The sequence below is a fragment of the Prionailurus viverrinus genome, chromosome D1, assembly GCF_022837055.1.
Source record: "Prionailurus viverrinus isolate Anna chromosome D1, UM_Priviv_1.0, whole genome shotgun sequence".
Lineage (NCBI taxonomy): Eukaryota > Metazoa > Chordata > Mammalia > Carnivora > Felidae > Prionailurus > Prionailurus viverrinus.
Genome location: NC_062570.1, coordinates 7666993 through 7677173, shown reverse-complemented (window position 1 = coordinate 7677173; position 10181 = coordinate 7666993). Strand labels below are relative to the sequence as shown.

At 47.9% G+C, this 10181-nt stretch overlaps 1 long non-coding RNA gene across 1 annotated transcript; it reads right to left on the bottom strand.

Moving 5' to 3' along the window:
- Positions 1-5093: 5093 nt before the first annotated feature.
- On the bottom strand, positions 5094-9092 carry LOC125177144 (uncharacterized). Its single transcript, XR_007156519.1, has 3 exons — positions 8288-9092; positions 7883-8096; positions 5094-5210 (listed from the first exon to the last, which is right to left on the bottom strand). It is a non-coding gene; the product is annotated as an uncharacterized LOC125177144 (long non-coding RNA).
- Positions 9093-10181: the final 1089 nt, after the last annotated feature.

Here is a 10181-nt window from a genome sequence, read left to right as displayed (position 1 = left end):
CCATTGCCCCTTATTCTAGTGACTCAACACCCTGGTAATTATGCCTCTCTCCCCCTCTGTCTGCCTCTCTCGTGTCCTTCCATATGTCCAGCCACTGTCACCACCTTCTCCTCGTGTGCCTTGGCTTCTTCCCGTCTGCTGAGTTTGCGCACCGGCCAGCCCCCCTCCAGTCCAGCGCAGCCCTGCCGAGTGGTGTTCTCGGGCACCTGGATGCGTGTCCGTGTGTCGGATGCCTGTTCCCGGTTGAGTTACCTGCACACAGAGTGGTGTACTTAATTGGCTTTGTTCAGAAGCTTCTCCTCGGTGCTTTGCTCGGTGCCCTGAGCAAAGGCAGTGAGGTGGAAAAGCATTTCTGTTTGCAACTGCAAGAGCTTGGCCATGTTGCAAAGGCAAGCTGAAGAGGGAGTGTTTAAGGAGAAACTGGCCCAGGTCCTCGAGTGTTTTGTGCCCAGGATTAGGATACACCAGAGATGAGCCTCTGCCTACAAACTCAGGTGTGCAAGAAAATCCCATCTCTGCGGGTGTTTTAAGCCAGCTTCAATCCTTTGCTGAGGCCCCTTCAAAATGATGGCCAAAGAGACAGTCTCCATCAACTGAGGAGCTTGTCCTCGGGGTTGTGCAAAGATGCTGGGGTCTTCTGCAGAACCAGAGCATCAAGGAGGCTCCTCTTGGACTTTGGTCATCGGTCCCCACAGGGAACCACTAAAATACCTAGCGTTTGCCACCGCAAATCTCTGCTTTCTTTGTGCTAAAGGCAAGCCCTGATCCCTCATCACCCAGGGGGTGATAGAGTCCAAAAAAGAGTCTAGCCCCAAGTCCATGCGCACTGCTGTCTCACACACAGCAGGCCCGTAACAGGGATGCCCTCCTCCCAGAACACCAGCTCGGACTCTCCCACCCCCATTTCCCTGCCCCCTCTGTCGACCATGCGTTTTCCACAATGAAGCTGGGGTTTTATAGGACGTGTCTGTCCCATTAGAGAAGTCATGTATTAAACAGCCTGGCTAAACGTCATGAATCACAGGATAGCACATCCAAAAGTGGGAAAATGAAAGCAATGACAGGACAAAGAACATCACCATCCCGGGGACGGCTGCGTGCTGGGGCTCAGATGAGAAGCCATCACTGACAGGGAGGGGGACCAGTGGAGAGTGGCTGGCCCCGGGGGAGGCATGCGGAGATCACACAGGCAGGAGTGTCTTTCAGGACTGATTTGGCAGAAGAGGAGACAGCAGTATTGCAACAGGAGCTTTAGAGCAAACAGAAAAATCAGCTCCATGGCCGAAACAAATGCAGAAGAAAAACTGCCTATTTGGAATATGTTTTTCTCTCCAGTGAGGGAGACTCACGCAGGGCCACAGAGAAAAGCCTTCCCAGACAGGACACCACTGAGTCACCGTCATAGGAGCCCTCTCCCCCCATTCCACACCGGGAAGACCCAACTGTAGGAAGAGGATCCGAAGACCTGGGATCACCCCTCCCCTGCCGCGGCCTTCCGCTAGATGAGGCTCGGCGTCCTGGCTACAAAATAGGGACAACAATACCTGCCTCACAAGTTGCCATAGTTAGGACTCTCTTCTGCGAGCTCTAAAACCAAGACCCCCATCTACGGTCTGAGTCCAACCATACAACATTCTGGAAAAGGCAAAACTGTGCAGGCGGTAAAAAAGATCAGGGGTAGTCAGGGGGTGGGGGAGGGAGGGATGAACAGGAACACAGAGGAATTTTAAGGCAGTGAACCTACCCTGTATGATGCTGTAATGATGGATACATGTCATTACTGGTTCGCCCAAACCCAAAGAAGGTACAGCACCAAGGCCAAACTGTAACGTAAACCATGAATCTTGAGAGACAACGATGAGCCAACATAGGTTCATTGATCATAACACGTGGACCATTCTGGTGGGCGATACTGATAATGGGGGGCTGTGCACGAGTGGAGGCAGGAGGGCTGCAAGAAATGTCTGTGCCTTCCTATTTCGCTGTGACCCTAAAACGGGTCTGAAACTAAAATGTGTTAGTAAATAAGGTCTATCTTTTTAAAAAAAGAGGTCAAACTTAGGGTCGCCAAACTCATTAGCATGTCAGCATGTGACGCTCCCCCCACGTGCACACGTTCACGTCTGACACGGCCCTAGGGCTCTTCCCTACATCCCCCATTCCGACCGTGCACAGCGCTCAACAGGCGACAAAGCGCTCGAACTGCCTCATCTTGTGGCTTTCTCCAGGTCACACCGATCTTTGGCTGGTTGAGGTGGAAGGAACAGGTCTCAGTCAGCCCCGGGGGCTTCTGAATGCCGGCACCCGTCAGGTTTGCAGACGGCTCAAGAGATGGCTTCTCTCCACACCAACCTGGTGCCCACCCCCATGGCTCCCTTCCCAGGATTTCAACAGCAGCTGGGATGTGCCGGCCCTTCTTTTGTTGCTGTCTCCCCATTCTGTACCCACACCCCCAATCCCCACAACCAACCATCGCCACGGAGACCCCATCCCTGGCAGCCACTTTTATGTATCTTCTCCCAGAATTCTCACTATAGCTTTGGACTTAAGCTGGCAGTCAAACACCGGTATCCCCGTTCTCAGATGAGAGAAGTGAGGAGGTTGAATTGCCAGGGAGTGCTTACGGGAGTCAGGATTCAAAGCAGGTCCGTCTGACCCCAGAGGCCATGTTCCGGTCTGTCCCCAAAGTTCTCATAATGGCAACGCTGTTCTCACTCTACTTTCCTCCCAGCCCTGTTTGGCGAAAGCACTTCTCCTCCTGCCCAGACATAGGAGACAGGCACTCAAGTGTCCCATTCTCCACTCGGGGTCAACAGTTCATCTCCTTCTAACAGCAGGTGATGGGCCATCAGCCTACGCCTCTCCTCAGGATGTCATCACAGCCACCTTCCTCTATGCCCCCGTCATCATCCCCAAGGCTCCAATACCACTATTGACAATCCATTTCATTCCTTAGCCCCTAAGTTTCTCTACAGAGCTAGGGACCTCGATCTCTGCTCCACAGGGACTGGTAGGGACGTAGGAGCTCCACAGACGTCATCATTGCTCCAAATAGCTGCAAAGCATCAGAGCACATCTCATAGTCTTACTGTCCCGATTCCTGGTCCTTTACTCTGCCTTGCAGGTGGATTGCTTTGTGATCTCTATTTCCTCGCCTATATTAGCTTCCCAGTCCACCCCCCGCCGGGGCTCATTCACCCGCATCCCATAGAGAATAGACTTTACCAAGGCAATAGCTTCCACTCTAGAATCTCATTTCCCATCAAAATGTAGCCCCTCCACAGCTAAGCAACACCCTCTCTCCCAAGACTTTCTCCGGAAAATACTAGCAATCTGAAAAGTGGGGAGAGAGTCATAAAAACAACCCCGAGCCTTGGTCAATGTAAAATCAGACACATGCTACCAATCCCAGCAGGGGCCCCTCCTTCTGCTGAGAACCTTCCATGCTGTTCTCAGATCCCTCTCCCTGTGGGCAACTCTCCTCATGGCCACCTCTCCCCCCTGTTGTCCTTACCCTCAACCTCCAATGTGCCACCTTACTTTCTACAGAGCATTTCACATTTACTGGGAAGATTATATCAATTTTATGTGATGTGTTCTCTCAGCTTTCCTCGCCTCGTCTTAAATATCTCCAGAACTTCCCTCGCTCTCGTGTCGGAGAGGCGTCCTGCTTCTTTGTCAAGACTAACATTTCCACCCCTCTCATCTCCTCCAGCACCCATTTTTTTTTTCTGTAGTCCAATGTCTCCCTCCGGTCTCCAACCCTTTCTCCATCCCTCTCTCCACTGGCCCCTTGCACTCTGTCCACACACAATATGCTCTCCCCGTCCTAGGTCAGTGCTTCCGGCAGAAGCATTACTGCGTGACTCAACAGCCATCACGGGACAGTGCAAAGCAGGCACTGTGCTCGATGCCAGAGGGGCAAAGAGAAACGGAGTACACCTTCCACTCTCAGAGAGCTCAGATTCCAGGGTGAGAAACAGATAATGAAGAACAGGATAAACTCTAGGCGAGGGGTAAGTCCGGGATTATGTAGGCTAACAGATGAAAGACATCCACAGACAGGGATGTTCCCGGAAGGGGTGATACCCGAGCGTGGTCTGTGTCCATTAGGCACGCGTTCCGAAGCAGTCAAAGGAGGCTGATCAATAACCGCCCCAGATAGGGTTTCTCTCTCAAGCTCAATCAGAAGCCCAGGAGAGGCAAGTCCAGGATGGCACCATAGCCCAGCAACGTCCTCAAGGACCCAAGTTCTTTCCATCTTTCTGCCTCATCGTCCTCAACATGTTGTCTTCCACATCTATGCTCTCCCTTCGTGGTTGCAAGATGGCTACTGTGCTTCCAGATCGCCTGTCTGCTCTCCAGACAGGAGAAATAGATCTAAGTGAAGGGACAAAGGCCTCCGTAGACAAACTCGCCTTTTTTCTTGGGGAATGGGTGCCCTCTGCCAGGAACTCCTATTTCCAGAACAGTATTCCATGGCTGCCCCAGCCGCAAGGAAGATGAGGAAGCTAAATGGTTTAGTAGACAGGAGGGGGAGAAAAGGGAAATTGGCAAAGAGTAGGGAAGCAGAGAAGGGGGGAGAGGAATCGCATGTCTGAGGTGAGAGAGGGCATGGTTTGCTGGGACCGTCAAGCCGTCTGGAAGGGGTGGAGCTGAGGGAATCAGGGGGGGAAGTGGGACAGGCGCCTGGCCAGAGGCACGCAGGGTGGGGCCACCGCCTGATGTGGGGCCATGGATTCAGACTTTATCCTGAAGACTCTCGCGGTGCTGATGTTTAGATTTATACTTACATCGGCTGTGATGCAGATGGGGAATGAATTTTAGGAGTGCAAGATTGCAGGGGAAGAGAAACCTTCAAAATGGCTGTTTCAAAGATGACAGTAAAGAATCATGGCTTTGAAAGTAAGCATCGTTTCCTGACAAACACATCAATGGCACGTATTGCTGACCAACTTAAGATACAAAAATAGCTCATTTGAACTGCTTAACAGCGGAACAGGCTACCTGCGAAGTTGACGTTCATTACCATTATCATCGAAACCATTTATTTAGTATTTATTCTGTTGCCTTTCATTACCTGCTGTATTTCCATCTGTACGTGACTCATTTTCTGTACTAAACTATTATTTCCGTAAGAGAAGTGCTGGGGATGGATGGATTCTTTATCTTTTTTATTGAGTCATGCCATGTCTCGGTTCCTTAGCAGGCTAGGAAAATAAAAGGCGAGAGACAAATCAAGAAATATTTGAAGCATGTATGACAGATACAGGTCCTATATGCATTACACATAAAGTCTTCCAAATCCAAAATAAAATAAACTTCCTGGTAGAAAAATGGTCAATGTACATGAATAGGCATTTTGCAAAAATAAATACATAAAAGTGGGTAATATACATCAATTTAAAACCTGTTTCGCCTTAGTAGTAATGGAATCAACGTAAATAAAATTAAACATTTAGAAATATATAAACTGGGGGGCGTGTGCGTGGCACAGTTGGTTAAGCATCAGACTCTTGGTTTTGGCTCAGGTCACGATCTCCCGGTTTGTGGGTTTGAGCCCCACATGGGGCTCTGTGCTGACTGCATGGAGCCTGCTTGGGATTCTCTCCTCTGCCTCGCTCTCTGCCCCTCCTCCACTCACGCTGTGTCTGTCTCTCTCAAAATAAATAAATAAATACTTAAAAATGTATGTGTGTGTATATATATATATATATATATATATATATATATATAAAAGTTGGGCAAAATGAAGCAAAAAAAATAGCTAATATTTATTGAGTAATTGCTCTGATCCAGGTTCTCTTCGAAGTACTTTACATGAATTCATGAATTTAATCTTTGCAGCACACACACCTGCAAGGAAGTTACCCCGTTATCCCGTACATTTTACAGTTAAGAGAATAAGGCACAGGAGGGAACTTATTCAGACTCATGCAGCTAGACAGTGCTGAAGAGAGAATTTCCATTCAGATATTTGGGCTCCAAAATCATGCTCCTGATTATTTTACCCTCCCGCCTTCTCTGGAGGACTAAACATTTATCAGATATTTTCTATTTGTCAAGTACGGTGCTAGGTGGTATGCCCAGATGATCTTCCGTGACCCTTACAAAGCTCTAGATAGGATTTTTTTTCTTTTTTCCACTTTACAGACTAACGAAACTAGTCTCATACGCTGAGACTATGAGAAACTAAGATATGTAGCTAAATCAACAACCAGTAAATAATAGAACTAAGCTTGTTTGCGCAACAGTCTATACCTGGTGTTGGAAAGAGTTTGGGAAAAAGGCACTCTCGTATGCCAGTGGGAAGGTTACATGGTACAACCTCTGTGTGAGGCACGATGGCAAAATGCATTGGCTTTTGCAGTTTCTCCTTGGCTAATACAGTTTTTCAAGCATATTATTTTCTCTAGGAATCACTATGTACAAAGATTCTTCTATAAAGATCTTTGATAAACATTATTTATAATTTGGACTGGAGAAGTAGCCAATGGTGTATCCTTATAAAGGGATATCAAGCAGCCACTGAAAATGAAGGGGATCGGGGCGACTGGGCAGCTCAGTTGGTTAAGCGCCCAACTTTGGCTCAGGTCACGATCTCACTGTTCGTGAGTTTGAGGCCCGCGTCGGGCTCTGTGCTGACCGCAGAGCCTGGCGCCTGCTTCGGATTCTGTCTTCCTCTCTCTGCCCCTCTGCTGCTTGCACTCTGTCTATCCTTCTCTCAAATATAAATAAACATTTAGAAAAAACTTTAAAACAAATGAAAGGAATTAAGAGCACATACACTTATCTTGATGAACATTGAGTAACATAGGAATTGCTGAATCACTCTATTATACACCTGAAACCACTATATCACTGTATGTCAACTACACTGGAATTAAAATTTCTTTCAATGATGCTATAGCAGAAAATTGTTATGACATGACAAAAATGTAAATGATACATTTCATAGGGAGAAAAGATAGATCACCAAACAGGAAGTACCATGTGATCTCATTTTTAAGAAAATGTCAGTTTTAAATTGACTACACAGCTAGATTGAAGGTAGATGGCTGGCTAGATTGTTAAATATAGCTAGACACTTAAACCCATAGAGTTATCTAGACAGCCACAACTACGTTTTTTTATTATTAAAAAAAAATGTTGAAAGCAGTTACCTCCCATACAGTAGGAACTGAGGTGATTTTTTTCTTCTTTGTACTTTTCTGTATATTTCCAATTTTCTGTCTTCCCACTTTTCAGTAGCAAAACAGAACCAATTCTTGCAAAAAGTTTTTAAAGACTTATTTTTTTAAATAATCTCTACAGCCAACGTGGGGCTCGAACCCACAACCCCAAGATCAAGAGTTGCATGCTGTAGTGACTGAACCAGCCAAGCGCAGCAACAATGCCAATTTTTTATATGATTCTACAGAATATACTAAAAAGCTGTCTCAGCCTTTTCTAAAAGTAATATTTCTACCTAAAGTTTACAGACAAGGGCAGGGATCATGGTGCCAGGGCAGACAGAAGCCAAGAATAACGGTTAATATTCCCCATAGACCAGACAGAAAAGATCAGTCCTTCCTCACAAACCCAGTAAGAAAATTCTCCAGACTCTAGATCCCTTCCCATCAGGAGAATCTAGACGATCCCCTCTTGCCTTAAAATACTGGGTTTTCATTTGGTGGTGTTCCCCATAAACTCCTCCACCCCAACGGCAGCCCGAATGTGCTTTCTTGTCTGATGAACCAGGTGTCCTGGTTAGAACCATTTATTTGCCAATTACAGAACTGAAATGGAGGAACGTAAGTCAAAGTGAGTTCACTGAAAAGATAAAGGCGTCTGTCCCACGTGTAGGACTGAGACTGGCCACCAACAGCTTCTACTCAAATACCTGCTTCATTCTTCTGTGTCTCCACAGGCAGGCTCTCTGTGTTTCTCTACCTCACAGTAGAAGCTGGCCCCAAGCTCACAGCCTCAGGATCGGCCCCACAGACTGGCTGGAGAAAATCCAACTGGCTCAGTTTGGCTCAGGTGTCCATCCTTGTCTTCACGGGTAAGGCCAGCATGTGGGTTCCAGGGTACACCTGTGGAACCACGCTGTGACCCTGTGGATGGAAGGTGTGGTTCCCAGAGACGGGAGGGCGACTGAGAGCTGAGCAGACCCTCCCAAGAGGTCCACGCTGTGGCTTCCCGTGGCTGCACTACCTTATCTGCAGTTAGGCTTTCCCCCTCCTCCCCTTTCAGGTTGGAGCATCCTGTCAGCAGATCCAAGGTTAAGGACGGGGACCAGCCTTACCTCTCCCCTCTTCTACATCTTCCTCAGCACAGCACAGTGGAGGCTTTGAACACACATTGTTGCCTTGCCCGAGAGAAGTGTCAGCCTTTAACGCAAGCTAATAACGTGGTATAAACACCCTAAAACTAGCTTCCAAGTGATAAAGCCAAACAATTCTGTTCCAGAATCCAAATCAAGGAGGAGGGGTGGGTTTTAAACTCCGTGTGGTTTAAAGAGATACTGAAGTGGAACTCGAATTACTCGTGTGTGTGTGTGTGTGTGTGTGTGTGTGTGTGTGTGTGTGCGCGCGCGCGGGTATTTTCTCCTCATTGGCCAAGGTGAACAGACGAGACACTAGAAATCACCTCCATTTAGCAGCACACCGTTTTCCAGGCTGGAGGCCTACTCAAAAGATATTTTGGTCCACGAAATCAAGGAGCAATGTTTGCATAAGAAAGCAAACAGAATAGAATTTAGATCCCATCTCCTCAGGCCTACCTGATACCAAGCTCAGGCACATTAAGAGGGTGCCATGTGGGATCTTGTTTTAATTGGATTTCCTAATCTTCCAAATACTGTAATGAGTTGAGGGGAGAAAACATTCAGTGTTTAGGAGGCAGCCTCTATCAGAGGATCTAAGAACTTTCCTCTCTTTGGGCTGCTCCGTGTTGGGCAGTCAAGGCAAGGAGCCATTTAGTGTGAATTCCCATCACCTGAGGGACTTTCCCAGCCATCAACCTTCAGGAAGTGCGTGCTCCTGCCTGTTCAAGCCTGTTTCAGTTTCCAGGGAGCCCTGTGCTATGAAAGAAAGACCCCAAAGGCCCTCACAAACCCTCTCAGCCCCCTGCAGTTCAACTCTTGCCCTTGATTATGATTTAAGGAGGACCCACAAGTCCAGTAGTGACGGGAGGTGAGGGCTCTGCTAACCCAACAAAGGGCATCACCACAGGAATCCCTGACTCTCCGCCCAGACCAGATGGACAGGGACACCCAGCTCCTTAGCAACACAGTTTTGGAGAACACGGGTGGGCACGACCCCTGAGCACCTGTGATCATATGAATTAGTTTGCCAGGCTGCCGTACAAAGTACCACACACTGGGGGTTCAACAATAGAAATGTATTTTCTCTCAGTCCTGGAGGCTGGACGCCCGAGATGAAGGGGTCTACAGGCCTGGTTTCTTCTATGGCCTCTCTCGTTGGCTTGGAGATGATTCTCTTCTCCCTCACATGGTCTTCCCTCTGTACCTGCCCGTGTCTAAATTTCTTCCTTTTGGGGGCACCTGGGTGGCTCAATCGGTTAAACCTCTGACTTCCGCTCAGGTCTTGATCTCACGGTTCATGAGTTCGAGCCCCGCATCGGGCTCTGTGCTGACAGCTCGGAGCCTGGAGCCTGCTTTGGATTCTGTGTCTCCCTCTCCCTCCCCTGTTCATGTTTCCTCTCTCTCTCACCCTCTCTCTCTCTCTCTCAGAAATAAACAAACATTAAAAAAAGAAATGTCTTCTTTTTATAAGGACACAAGTCATATTGAATTAGGACCCACCCTCATGACCTCATTTTAACTTAACTAACCTCTTCTCTAAATGCAGTCACATTCTGAGGTACCTGGGGTTAGGACTTCCACATAGGAGTTTGAGGAAGGCACAATTATCCCATTACTCCATCCAGAGGAACAAGCTGGGAATGTGCACACTTCCTCCAACCCTCTGTGACCCCGCTGGGGAGTCAGACCAGCACATGTGCCAACTCCAGACAGACAACCTAGATTCTAACAACTGCACAGCCAGACACAAGCTGTGAGACCTTAGGTAAGTTACTTGTCCTCTCGGCGTCAGTTTCTCAGATGCAAAATGGGGATCATAACAGTCCTAGGACATAGGATTTCTATGACAATTAAGGGGGTTTACACATAGAAA